At 35.9% G+C, this 13,903-nt stretch overlaps 1 protein-coding gene across 1 annotated transcript in view; it reads right to left on the bottom strand.

Annotated features, from left to right (window-relative positions):
- muskelin (muskelin 1) overlaps positions 1-13,903 on the bottom strand; it is a 577,242-nt gene that overhangs the window by 422,811 nt on the left and 140,528 nt on the right. The gene's annotated exons all lie outside the window — the stretch shown is intronic.

Raw genomic sequence — 13,903 nt, 5'->3', positions numbered from 1 at the left:
TGTGTGAAATTGCTCGCCGTAAACCACAGCAAAACAAGAGAAGTGATGGGGAGAAAATCTATTTTTCAGCAGGGTTTTTATTTTTATTACAGCTCAGAACAGCAGATGACCATGAATTTATTCGCCTTCCGTACTAAATCAGAATTTCTCCCTTTGCGATGACATAAAGCGTAACAAGCAAATCTTCTAACGATACTTTTTGAGCAGCCCGTGATTCGTGATCTGTTAGCTTTGTATTGTTAGAAATATTGCATGTGAACAATACACATTTCAAGAAACAACCCGTTATTCTTAGCGGATATATATATATATATTTTTTTTTTTTTTTTTTTTACCCCTTTGGCATTTTTGAGGTAGTGATTTCTTCAGTTTATACCTCAGCTATAAATAGAAATATTTTCTTGAAATTCTGTTATAAGATCAAATATATATCCAGGAAACTGCTGTTCCCTAAAAACAATTACAATTAAGCCAACTTTTTTTTTTTTTTTTTTTATCAAATGCGCATTCCGATAACATTGCAATGCGCATTTGATAACATTGCAATGCGCATTTGATAACATTGCAATGCGCATTTTATCAAATGCGCATTGCAATGTTATCGGTTTTACACCAGTTTTTCTCATTTCTAAAAGATGAATTTCCCTGATTTTCTGTTAGTAGGCGAACTACACATTGAAGAAAGGAAATACGATCTTTTCGCCTTTAAAAAAAACAGTTGTTGCTATTGTTTCACTTATTGCTTCTTATGTCAACTAACAGTTTAGCTCCCGACTGTGTTATGTTTACTTTCCTTCTTGATGTGACGTAACCACCGTTGGCACTCTCTCTCGATGTAGCTGTATCTAGGAAGTTTCTCTCGTAACTCCAAACGGTTTTTCTCACGACTCACTCCACGAAAACAATTTCGCTCTGTAAACAGAAACTCCTGCTCCAAAACAAACAAACGAATCAAGTATCGTGTTTCATAAGCCATATGTTAATTAGGGTGGGTTTAGAAAAATAACAGAAAAAGGCCTAAAAAAATACACACTTGATGTCACATTTTTGTCATTTGTCAATTTCAATAGAAATTCAATAGAAATTTTTGAAAATTGAAGTGGGAAAATCGAAGAAAACAGTTCTGGCCTCACCTATAGCGAATTTCAGCTGTGTCCATAGAGTAAAATTTATAGAATTTATTGGTTGACCTTAAAACTGGGTCCACCAGACCTCAGGATACAAAAATACAGTTAAATTCAGTCCGGTATAGGGGGGGTCTCTATGAAAACTCTAGCGACCAAAAAAATGGCAAGATTTGTAGTGCTTGTATCTCGTAAACTATAAAATAATCTAATGATTTAAATTTTGTTGGATAGAGGGTTTATGTCCGTATCTAAAATGGTGGATAGTGGGGGATGCAGCGATGGGGGGTAGCATTTGCGTGTGAACACTGAATATGCTGATGCCATGCACCGTTTGGGCAGTGTAACTTTGGAGTGCATAGAGATAGGATATTGAAATGGGTGTCGATTTGTAGAGAATAACAGGATCTACAATATTATTTAGCAATAATAACCGATAAAATAAAATTTGTATAGTTATAAGCCAATAAGTGTGCTGAGTTGAAGAAAATTTTCATAATGTTGAAATAATTTCAAAGGAAATAATGAACAAAAATGTAAGAAATGTATATCATTGGAAAGAAAAATTCAAAAGTTCAACTCGAAGTACATTGCTACATCGCCCACTACTCTGGGCAACACATATAGCTTTAACCTATGTAAGAAACATCGATGTAAATACTATGCCATATGTATCTTACTTCTCCTATCATCAGCCTTTGATAAATAAAATTATACTTCACTTATAACCACCAAGACTTTATTCATTTACATCTTACCCTTCCTCTAATAACACAAAGACAGATTCACGCCTTAAACGATTGCAGTTGTGTCCCCGTACACAACCCACCCCAATTTATTTATTTTTTTCTTTTATTGTGCCATTTTCTTATTGTTCTTTAAATATACATTAGAATAATATTTTTGTATATGAATTTTGAGATGATTAAAATATTTTGGGTTCACCTTAGTATGTATTGTATTATAAAAATATCATGTGTGTGTAATAATGTGATATACACAATAAAATAAATATTTATCAAAAATAAAATTTTATTATTTTTTTACTGAATAATCTTTGCTAAATTACGGGCATGTCTTACATGGCACAAAATACGGTATATATAATCCACAACTAAATCAAAACTAGCAAAACAACCACATGTATGAAAAACCACAGTGTCACTTAACTGCTTTCAAGTTGGTTTTTATTTCTCTGTACAATTCCTAAATCCACTTAACCAAATGTGATGCCAAGGAATTTAATGCATGCCTAGGCACTCATGTTTTAAGTCTCTCCATAAAGCATAGCTGTAATTGGGAATGTGAACAGAAACAGTGAATCATGACATTCAAGAGGAAATTTTACCATTACAAGGACTAAAAATATTTAAGTAAGAAAATAATTTACAAGTAAATCCTTTTACTACAATTACAGACATCTGTGGTACCAAGCACATACAATTGCACAAATTTCTAAGTTTTCATCAGTTGAATGAAGATGACAGGTGCCAAGTTAAACCTGACAATGAACTTTAAAACAATGCTGTCCTGCTGCCAAGTGTATCAGCAACTTTTACACCTGTCACAGACGTGAAGCAAATCATATAGCATTATTCTAATGTTTTCTCAGAAATTTTTATTGCGTGAAGAACTTAGATTTTGACATATATTTATTAAGAAAGTCCAGAAATGTTCATTTGAATTCGAATTTTATCCTGCCTTTGTGGCAATAACTGTTCACTTTTTATTTTCCCCCTAGGTCTTTCTTCAAGAAAATTTATTTAGTAGCCACAAAACTCACACATATAGCTGGACCACAATCATATTGCTCAATATTTGGTTCATTAGAATTTTGAGCTTTTTGTTTCAATTTCTGTTTAATCAAATCTATTTGATTTGAATTTCTGGCTGCATTTGCTTGTCTCCTTACCCTGGATTTTCTGTTATTGCAGTTCTACATCTGACACTGTCAGTTTTTATCTATTACAGAGTTTCAGGATTATGAAACGGCAGTGAACACTATCTTTGTTCATTGGCTAGTTAGTTTTTTTCTTTCCTTGAGGATTCATCACTCTTTCCACCTTAAAATATTTTAAAACAAATCACCTTATGAGCCTTTCAAATAACAGATATTTCAACTTATACTTTGATATAAATTATACTGAATAGGAAAAAATTCCGCGCGCGCGCACACACACACACACACACACACTGCTGATTATTTATTAAAAATACGCTGACAAATACCTAAAAAACAAAAGAGTGGTCATACCCTTTTGTTTTTTAGGTATGACCTCCAAATTATAAATGCATTATGTCAGAATCACCTCCTGGCTTAGTCTGCTATGGTAATCAACTACCAAAACAGAAGCGAAAATTGTTGCAATAACAAATTTGCAGATAATACTTTTCAATATCCTTACATGGATGTGAAGTATATTGGATTGAAGAGCTACATGCAGGTTTCCAAATGTTGGTATAACAGAGAAAGGAAACAAAAAACTACTTTATGCAAGCCAAAGAGAGGAATGTGAACAGACTTTCTGCACAAGTGAATGTGCATAGAATTATCAGCTTGCTTGGCCTGTTTAGTATTGCTTTCCTTGGGGAAGTCATTCATTTGTCTTCTTTTAAAACTTCTTTTGAATCGTGAACTGGATTTGGACAGACACGAGTCAGTGCCACTCACTAATAATTGCTTATTACAATTTTCAAATTGATAACAGAAGTGTTCATATGGCTTTTCTCACCACTTCTAACCTCTTTTTTTAAAAATAGAGGTAGAGGTTTCCATTGTTCTACCAACCTAGTTAAACATTTATCAAAAGATAGTAAACATGCACACACACAAACTAAAACTCTATTACACTTCAGTGACATACATTATTGGGTGTTTAAATCTATTTTTCTTTTAGCAATGTCCTTCTGGCAAGTAATAAAAGTTCAACAAATATTCATCCACTTTCACAGGAAAGCATTAATCCCCCCCCCCTTCAGCAAATAAATTAATCAGATGACAGGAACAGCCTCCTAATATCAAGTGCTCAATCTCCTCTTTTAGTATTCCCTTGCTACTCCAGTTTTCAATCCTACAACATCAAAGACATTATCAATGCTAAGTGCAAGAAAGTGGAATCCCACATGCTTTCTGGTTCTTCAGAAGATGATGGCCACAGTTACATCCTATAGTCAATCTCCAACATTAGTACTGAGAACAAGCTTTCATTTGGATTTCATTCAATTGGACAATTCCTTTTATTTCAAAGGTCAATATCACAATGGCATATAGCTTGGAATATCTTTGATTACTGCCAGCTGTAGCAAGTGAAAATGGCACATTTTTCTGAGACATCACTATCCTTTCTTTTCTCTCTGTGCAAATTTCAACAATCCCTGCTGTTTTGTTAATAAATAAATTCTTCCACAACCACATATTCTTGCACTTTCAATATCGAGAAACATACTTCTAAACAATATTTGCATTATTGGTACAACTCAAAAGATTATGTTCTACTGATAAACCATACAAATAAATATTCGGCACATAAGACAATATCATCATCATCACTATGAATGCTATATCTATTTACATATTTCTTGCAATATTATTGAAAATCAGATAGGCTGTAAATATCTGATTACATTGAACTTCCCACCATTTCAAATTGAAAAATCACATCTACATACAGTAGATGCAATTTTTCAATTACACAAAGCAAACAGATCCTTTCCCAGATTTTACAATACATGGAAAATCTTGTATATATATATATATATATATATTTATCTTCTAAAATTTTACATTGCCTTTCTTTAACATGTTTTTCTTTAACACTTTAACGAAAGACATTTTTAATTAGTTTGATACCATACAAGCAGCCTGAAGTGACATTTTGCACAACAGACTGGAACATATGATAGCCAATTCGAAATTCACAGAATTTTTTAAAAATTATGATTTTAATATAATTTCACTTTTTTGTGAAAAGGAAATCCAAAAAACCTATGTTATGACACTTTTTTTTTTTGTGAATAATTAGTCCAAAAAAAACTATGTTACAACATAGAATCATTTTTTTGTGAAAAGTCTGAAAAATCTTTTACAACAGCAAAAAAGAGAAGGGTTAAACTGAGTCAAAACAACAAATTCTCCATCACAAAACTGTTATAAAACGCTGTCAGTTATGATAAAAGTATTACACTGCTACTAAATGTTGAGGTCCAAAAAGCTGAGGATCATGAAAGTATGAAAAGGAGCAAAACTGAAGATTTTTGAGCCTAAAGACATAAAAAAATATTTCTTGCAGAGTTCTTTCCAAAAAAAAAAAAAAAATTCTGGGGGGAAAAAAAAAAAAAAAAAAAAAAAAACAAGATAGTTTACTTCAAATCCCCATTGCACAAAGATTAAATTTCGCTGAAAAAGAGCACATTTTGTGTGAAAATTCCAACATAGGATTGTTTACCACTGCAGCATGTGTTCAAACAGCTCACTTAGGATTTTTTTTTTGTCTGTGGATTTTGACTGATTCAAAAAAGATACTTTTGAAAACTTTTCATTTGAGTCAAAGTTTTATTCATTGCAATGGCCCTTGGCTGCCTATATTTGGCTGTCAGGAGCATTTCCAAAGTTTTGCCATAAAGAGATCTGAACTTAGTTTAATTCACTCAAACACTACTATGAGAAATTTTTAAAATTCCGAGCATGACTTGGAATAATTTGTTATATTTCAAGGTTCCTGCTGCACTTGTTAGTCCCCCAGACAGTGTTACATCAATTTTTTCTTCTTATATAATAGTATCTGTTAGGTTCTCACATTGAAACCAAAGAAATGATCTGCAAAACATCTACTGATTTATCTGTTCCAATTGAAATTGATGCCAAGTGAAAGTCATATCTGAAACTGATGCACTGCCAATTAATGAAATCTATGCTATCTCAGCATTTATAAGAACATTTTTCAATGGGAACTTGTGCACCATATAGCGACATTGAAAATGTACTTCCTCACTGAGCAAATGAACAGAATCTTCTCCTCTGGTTTTAGACTCTCCACAACCTTGGCAGGCAGAAATGCAGAATCATCCTTCTGGTTTAGTCTGCTATGGTAATCAATTTCCAAAATGAAAGTGGAAGATTTGAAAATGTTCATAAAATAAATCTGCACATAACATTCTTCAAAATATCTAGCAGTAATGACCTCAGTTGGATTGAAGAGCTATGTTCAGACTTTCAAATGTTGGCATAACTTGAAAGAAACAAGCAAACTGCTTCATTCAAACCAGAACATGGATAGATTTTCCACACAAGTGAAGGTGACATGCCTAGAGTTATCAGCTTTGCATTGCCTGTTTAGGATTGCTTTCATCAGAAGTTTTTTTTCTTGATCTATCTTTTTTTTTTTTTTTTTTTTTTCCTGAAAATGTTTTGTATGATAAACTGGATTTGAACATCAGTGTCATTCACTAGTGATTACTTGTATTTTTTTCAATTTGGTACCTTTTCAAAGTGTTCATAATGCTTTTTCTCACCACTTCTGACCTCCAACAGACTTTCAAAGGGTTCCAATGTTAAACATAAAAGTGGCAAATTGGGTGAATGGGATCTATCCACTTATAATAAGGAGGTAAGCACACCATTAGCCATAATCAGGAGAGCATCTCTGAATTCAGAGGAAGTCCCTGGAGACTGAAATTTCACAAATGTATCCCCAGTTCACAAAGGGGGATCAAATGGTAACGTGAAAAATGACAGACTTGTTAGCTTAACTTCTGTTCTAGGGAAAAGAACAGACTAACTGGTTAAAGAAGTAATGCAAGACCATCTAGACAGGACTGCCGTTATATTTCAGTTACAGGATGGGTTTGTTAAGGGAAAAACTTGTCTGACCAATTTCACTGGATGCTAGGATGCAGTGACAAATAAACTGAAGTAAAAAACAATTTTGATATCATATACAGGCTGGCCTCGATTAAGGCGATTAATTCGTCCCGCGAGCGCATCGCGCAAAACGGAAACGCGTTAATCGAATATAATAATCAATAGGAAAAATTACAATTGATCCTTGACCTTCTGGAATGTCCATAAAGAATTTTAAAAATACCTTTTAAATAACTTTTTAACTGTATACAATGTAAAAGATAATGAAAATAATTATGGAATTAAATGTTTATTGCATAAAACAGCGATTCCCAAACTGTGCGCCGCAGAATATTTTAAATTTTTGAGGGAAACACAGCGATATTCGACATCTGTCTGACACCACGCGAACTACTAGCTCGAGGTAGTTCACAGTTTCAACATTTCTTATTAAGTTGTTTGGACCTAACTACTAAACGGAACTGTTAGGTATTTCTTTTGGTCTGGGTGCACCTTGAAAACATTACTGAGACACTAAGGGCGCCGTGAACCGAGAAAGTTTGGGAACCTCTGACATAAAATACACAATGAAGAAATGACTGTTGCGGAAATATTTGAACAGTGTTGACTTTCTCTTTTCATCAATTTCCGATAGCCGACAACAATCTTCTCTGGGCCCTGGCGAAATAAATATCGCAGAGAACCTCAAACTTTTTGTTTGAGGTTCTCTGCGATACGAAAGATTTCATCTAATTCTTTTACCGTTATCTCCTTCGCGGTAACATTTTCATCCGGCTCATTTAAAAATTTGAATTTTTATGCAAGTGTTCATTGACTTTATTATCAGGAGACAAACAAGTAACACGTCTTCTTCCGATGGTTGATGGAACACACCGAGGTGGGCAGCAGGCAAACATTTGTTTATTGACTGTACGACTCGCGGTGAGCTTAACGCGCGATTCAAATCTTTTTCAACTATTGCATTGAAAAAAAAGATCGGAAATTTGCATCGTGTAAAGTGGTATAATTTTTCAAATAGTGTTAACTGAAAATCGCGTTAATCGAACTCATGTTATGCGATGACTGGCTGTACTTGGATTTCAGGAAAGCTTTTGATACTGTTGCGCATAAAACACTTCTTTACAAACTGGAGCAGTGTTGCATTAAGGAAAAGTTACTGCTTTTGGATAAAGGGATGGTTGAGTAGGAGAAGATGGAGTTTTTATCAATGGACTCTGCTTTTCGTGGACTAATGTTATTAATGGTGTCCCATATGTTAAGTACTGGGCCCATTGTTGTTTTCTGTGTTTATTAATGATATTAATAAACACAGAAAATAATAATGATATTGATTAGAGTATATCAGGCTTAATGTCTAAGTTTGCAGATGATAAAAAGGTTACAAGGTGGTTACTGACAGTAATGAATGTATGCTGCTGCAACAAGATCTAGAAAAAGATCTAGCTGAGATATGGTATTTGAAGTTTTAACGTTGACATTTGAAGTTTTAAATGCAAGGTACTGCTTATGGGTAACAGTTATCCCACAGCAACATAACAATTATGTGGTACAACACTCAGGATACGTAAAATGAAGAGGATCTGGAGGTAATTGTTTGTGGTAATAAAAAGCAAACGATAAGTGTTTGCTTTTTATTTACATAATTGTTATTTTATATTGTACTTAATACTTAGTCTTATAGTTATAATTACGCTGGTTATTTTTATTTTAATTTATATAAACAGTTTTTGTAGATATACGTAATACTTTATAAAACCGTTAGTCCGTTCGAATCTTGCAGGCATTGTTTTTTGTTTATAGTGGTAGGGAATTCGAATTTTTAATTGAGGTAGCTAGGTAGCTCTAACGTATAATTATAGAAATAGTAATATGCTTCACTGTTTCTATTAGATAGCATAGTATTGACATTTAATTTAATTTAATTTATTGATCTTATTAATTTAAAATATCATGCCCCAAACTAGAGCAGCAAAGCAACGGGCACAAAGTGGCAGGAGTGCTGTGACTCGTGGGAGAACTGAGGGGGGCGATTCTCCAACGCATCACAGCCTTAAAAAATGTGCAACTTCTGAAATGTTTGCCGAACTATCTGGAACGGAACATGATATTGCCATTGGGGATGTCTTTGTGTGTGCGCGATGTAAGGAGTGTAAGGAAATCAGGCGACAACTCAGCGTTGTTATGGGCCTATATGAGAGTTTGAAGGACAGGGTGGATGCCCTCGAAAGATCTAAATTGAGGGGCCCATCAGGCTCTCAGCTGCCCACATCAACGCCAGAGCTTGCACTTGGTCATCACGCAACACAGCGGCAACCCCCCAAGGCAGATTGCGCTGGTCCCAAAGGAACTAGTAGTTGTTGGTGACTCTATTGTCAGGGAAACGGGGAACATCCTTTGTAAAAAGGATAGGTGGAACAGGACCAGGTTATGTCTGCCAGGGGCAAAGGTTGATGACGTTGTAGAACAGATATCATCTTTTAGGGGCACAAAAGGCGATATAGTTGTACACGTTGGCACTAATGATATTAAGAGTAGGAGACCGGCAGAATTACTTAACAAGTACAGGTCACTGTTGAAAAAAAGCCGTGAAATAGGGTTGAATTTGAAAGTGTCTGCAATTCTGCCCAGATACGATAGGAGGGAGTATATGATGAGAGCCTTGTCGATCAATTCGGCCCTGGAAAGATTGTGCAAGGCTCAAGGGGTAGAATTTTTTTCAGCCTGGACTGTACTTGTTAACAGGAGAGACTGCTTCTACAGGGATGGGATACACTTAAATAGAAAGGGTGCAAGAATATCTGCTGATGCTATCGAGGCAGTGTTAGGTGGCTCGGAAAACTGATAGCTTGGGGGGATACAAGGACTAATAGTTTAACAGTAGCCGTAGGCAGAGGTGAAGGTGATTCTTGCACAACTTCTATTAGAATAAGTAGCGACCTGGAGCGAGGGGTGTTGGGGGTTTCAGGGACGGATGGCAGTCATCGTGAAACAGGTGGGTATATGGGATGTGTTAGAGTAATTAAGAATAAGAATAGGTGCATGTATACTTGCATGTATACCAATGCTAGAAGTATAGTAAATAAATTTGATGAATTTGAAGTGTTGGTCAAGACATCAAAGGCGGATATTGTTGGGATATCAGAGACGTGGTGTCACACAGATATAAGGAATGCCGAACTGGAATTTGGGGAGTACAATATGTACAGAAAGGATAGACAGGATAGGAAGGGAGGAGGTGTTATGCTGTTAATAAAGAAAAACAAAATCAAAAGAAGTGCATCCAGTTGATATAGATGAACAGTGCACTGTTGAGTCAGTTTGGTGTGACATAAGCACTGCGAAAGCAAAAATAAGAGTAGGAGTGTGTTATAGGCCTAATGACTTGAATGAGTACAATGAACAATTGTACAGAGAAATAGAGTGGGCTAGTAAATCAGAATGTCTTATAATGGGGGATTTTAACTTCCCAGATATTGACTGGAAATTGTGGGTTGGGCACTCACACACTAGTCAGACTTTTGTGGATTTATTGGATGATTGTTTTCTGCAGCAGCATGTTCGAGAGGCAACCAGAGAAAGTAATACTCTTGATCTGGTTATCAGCAGTGATCATTTGTGTATTAGGAATTTGCAGATAAAAGAACCACTAGGTGGCAGTGATCACAGTGTACTGACATGGAATTTACTTAAAGATTTAACTACTATCAGGGGTAAAGGAAAGGGTTTTTGCTTCCGTAAAGGCGAGTACAGAGGTCTCCGACAGTTTTTAAATTCTGTACAGTGGGATCAACTGACGATGTTACCAACAGTAAATTCTAAGTGGGAAGCATTCAAGGAATTAATCATGGAAGCTACTAAAAGGTTCATACCAATTAAGAAATATTGTTCAAGGTTTAGGCCTAAATGGTTGTCAAATGAACTAATGAGACTCGTAACAGAGAAGAAAAATACATGGGATGCATATAAATTATCAAGCGACTCAGAAGCATATGGCAGATATAAGTTAATATGTAATCAGGTCACAAAGGAGGTTCGGCAGGCGAAGGCAGATTACGAGAAATCCTTGGCAAAAGATGCTAAGAAAAACAGCAAGGATTTCTTTACTTATATAAACTCTAAAAGGAAGGGGATGAATCTGATCGGTCCACTTGACATCGATGGTTCGACTGTTGATGATCCTGCTCAGATAGCAAACAAACTGAATGAGTATTTTGCATCTACATTCACACGTGAGGAATTATTAAGGTTTGAAAATGGCAGAAGGTTATCAGATTGTACCAAGATACTTAATGATTTTGTAATAACCGAGAGCAAAGTGGAAGAGAAATTGTTGAAGTTAAACGTAAGAAAAGCACCTGGGGTGGATGGGATCTATCCAGTTATATTAAAGGAGACAGCAAAGCAACTAAGCAAACCCTTAGCCATAATTATGAGAGCATCCTTGGACTCAGGGGAGGTTCCCATGGACTGGAGATGTGCAAATGTATCCCCAATTCACAAAGGGGGATCGAAGGGTGACACGATTAATTACAGACCAGTTAGTTTAACTTCTGTTCCGGGTAAAATAATGGAGTCGCTGGTTAAAGATGCACTGCAGGATCATCTAGACAAGACTGCAGCAATAATTCAGGCACAGCATGGGTTTGTTAAGGGAAAGTCTTGTGTGACAAATTTGATAGGATATTATGATGTGGTTACAAAGGAACTGGATGCAAAAGATAATTTTGATATCATATATTTGGATTTCAGGAAAGCTTTTGACACTGTTGCGCATGGAAGACTATTGTACAAATTGGAGCAGAATGGTATTAAGGGTAAGTTGCTACAATGGATAAAAGGATGGTTAAGTGTTAGAAGACAGAGGGTGGTAATCAATGGGTGCTGCTCTTCTTGGACTAATGTTATTAGTGGAGTCCCACAGGGTTCGGTGTTAGGTCCACTGCTGTTTTGTATATTTATCAATGATATTGATGAAGGTATATCAGGCTTAGTGAGTGTTGAAGTTTGCAGATGATACAAAGGTTGGCAGGGTTGTTAATGACAGTAATGGCAGTGTGCTACTGCAACAGGATCTAGATAATTTGGGCAGATGGGCTAAGAAGTGGCAACTGAAGTTTAACCTTGACAAATGCAAAGTACTACATATGGGTAGAAGTAACCCCAGAGAAACGTACCAACTGTGTGGTACTACACTTAAGGTGGTAGAAAATGAAAAAGACCTGGGAGTAATTGTGCAGGCAGATATGAAGTTTTCTGAGCAATGCAGACAGGCTGCCAGGGCAGGTCATGGGGTTTTGTCAATGATATATAGGAATTTTTCTAGCAGGGAAAAGGAGGTGATTATCCCTCTGTATAAGGCAATGGTCAGGCCACGCCTTGAGTACTGCGTACAGGTCTGGAGGCCTAATTTTAGGAAGGATGTAGATTTACTTGAGCGTGTACAGAGAAGGGCAACAAGATCAGTGAGGGGAATGAAGGGATCCTCTTACCAAGAGAGGCTTAAGTTCTGCAAATTGCAGTGGCTGGAGACTAGGCCCCTGCGCGGTGATCTGATTGAGGTATATAAGGCCTTGAATGGGTTGAGCACGTTGAATTCTGATGGGATCCTTCCACTTGTTCAGATTACGAATCTGAGGGGGCATAAATTCAAATTAAGAAAAGACAGATGTAGAATAGATGTGCGGAAATTTTCCTTTAGCCAGCGGGTGGTTAATTGCTGGAACAAACTTCCATCTGTCGTTGTGGAAGTTGATAGGTTGAATAAATTTAAGGAGGAACTGGACAGGCATTTGGAGGGAATGGTGTGATTTTTTTTTTTTTTTTTTTTGGCTGATGCTGCATAAGCTCATACATTTGCTTTCTTGCATCACATGCCACTACTACTACTACTACTACTGATTGAATATGAAGCGCTCTGAGCAGTGCACACATGCTGCCAGGTTAGCTCATGGGATTTAGTCAAAGATATACAGGAATATTGCTAGCAGGTATAAGGAGGTGATTATCCCATCGTATAGGGTAATGGTCAGGCCACACATCTTGAGTACTGTATATGCGTCAGGAGGCTGCATTTTAGGAAGGATGTGGAGCTGCTGGAATGAGTACAGAGAAGGGCAATGAGATTGATGAGCAGAACAATGGGGTGCTCTTACCAAGAAAGAGCTCGAGTTCTACAAACTGCAGCATCTGGAGACTAGGCACCTGCAAGGTGATCTGATTAAGGAGTTAAAGGCTTTGAATGACTTGAGCAAACTCAATGCTATTGGGATTGTTCCTTGTGCTCAACGGCTATGCACATGAAGGGGCAAAAATTCAAAGGATGGTTGCAATAAGGATGGCAGCATAATATATGTGAAGAAGTTTTCCCTTCAGCAAAAAGATGGTTGATTGCTGGAACAAGCTTCCATCTGTTATTATGGAGGTGGATTGTTTGAATAAATTCAAGGAAAAACTAAACAAACTATTGAAGTAAATGGATAGGTGAATTTTTTTTTGTTTTTTGTTTTTTTGATGATGCTATATAGCTTACTTTCTTGCATAATTTCCCACTATTAATACTAATACTAAATCATACTAAATCAAATGAAGCAGAAGGATGGTCAAGGAAAAACCGAAATTATTCCATGACAATGCAAGGGTAATCTGTAAATATCTTACAACATACTGCTTATTAACCTGACCTTTGTACCACACAATTATTATTTCTGTCCTAACCAAAAAAAAACTCAGTGAAAAACAATATTCTGGTAAAGTAGAATTTATAGCAGCTATGACAAACACAATTATGAACTTTCAAAAGAAGCGCTTAAGATTTTTTTTTTTTTTGGAATTATAAAAGTAACTAAAAAAAACGCAAAGGTCATTATTTTGGAAAATGCAATATAATTGTCTGAAAATATTTGTTTAAATAAAAATTCAG

The sequence above is a fragment of the Mastigoproctus giganteus genome, chromosome 2 (assembly GCF_048544385.1).
Source record: "Mastigoproctus giganteus isolate SK-2022 chromosome 2, ASM4854438v1, whole genome shotgun sequence".
Taxonomy (NCBI): domain Eukaryota; kingdom Metazoa; phylum Arthropoda; class Arachnida; order Uropygi; family Thelyphonidae; genus Mastigoproctus; species Mastigoproctus giganteus.
This window is presented reverse-complemented; position numbering and strand designations above follow the sequence as displayed.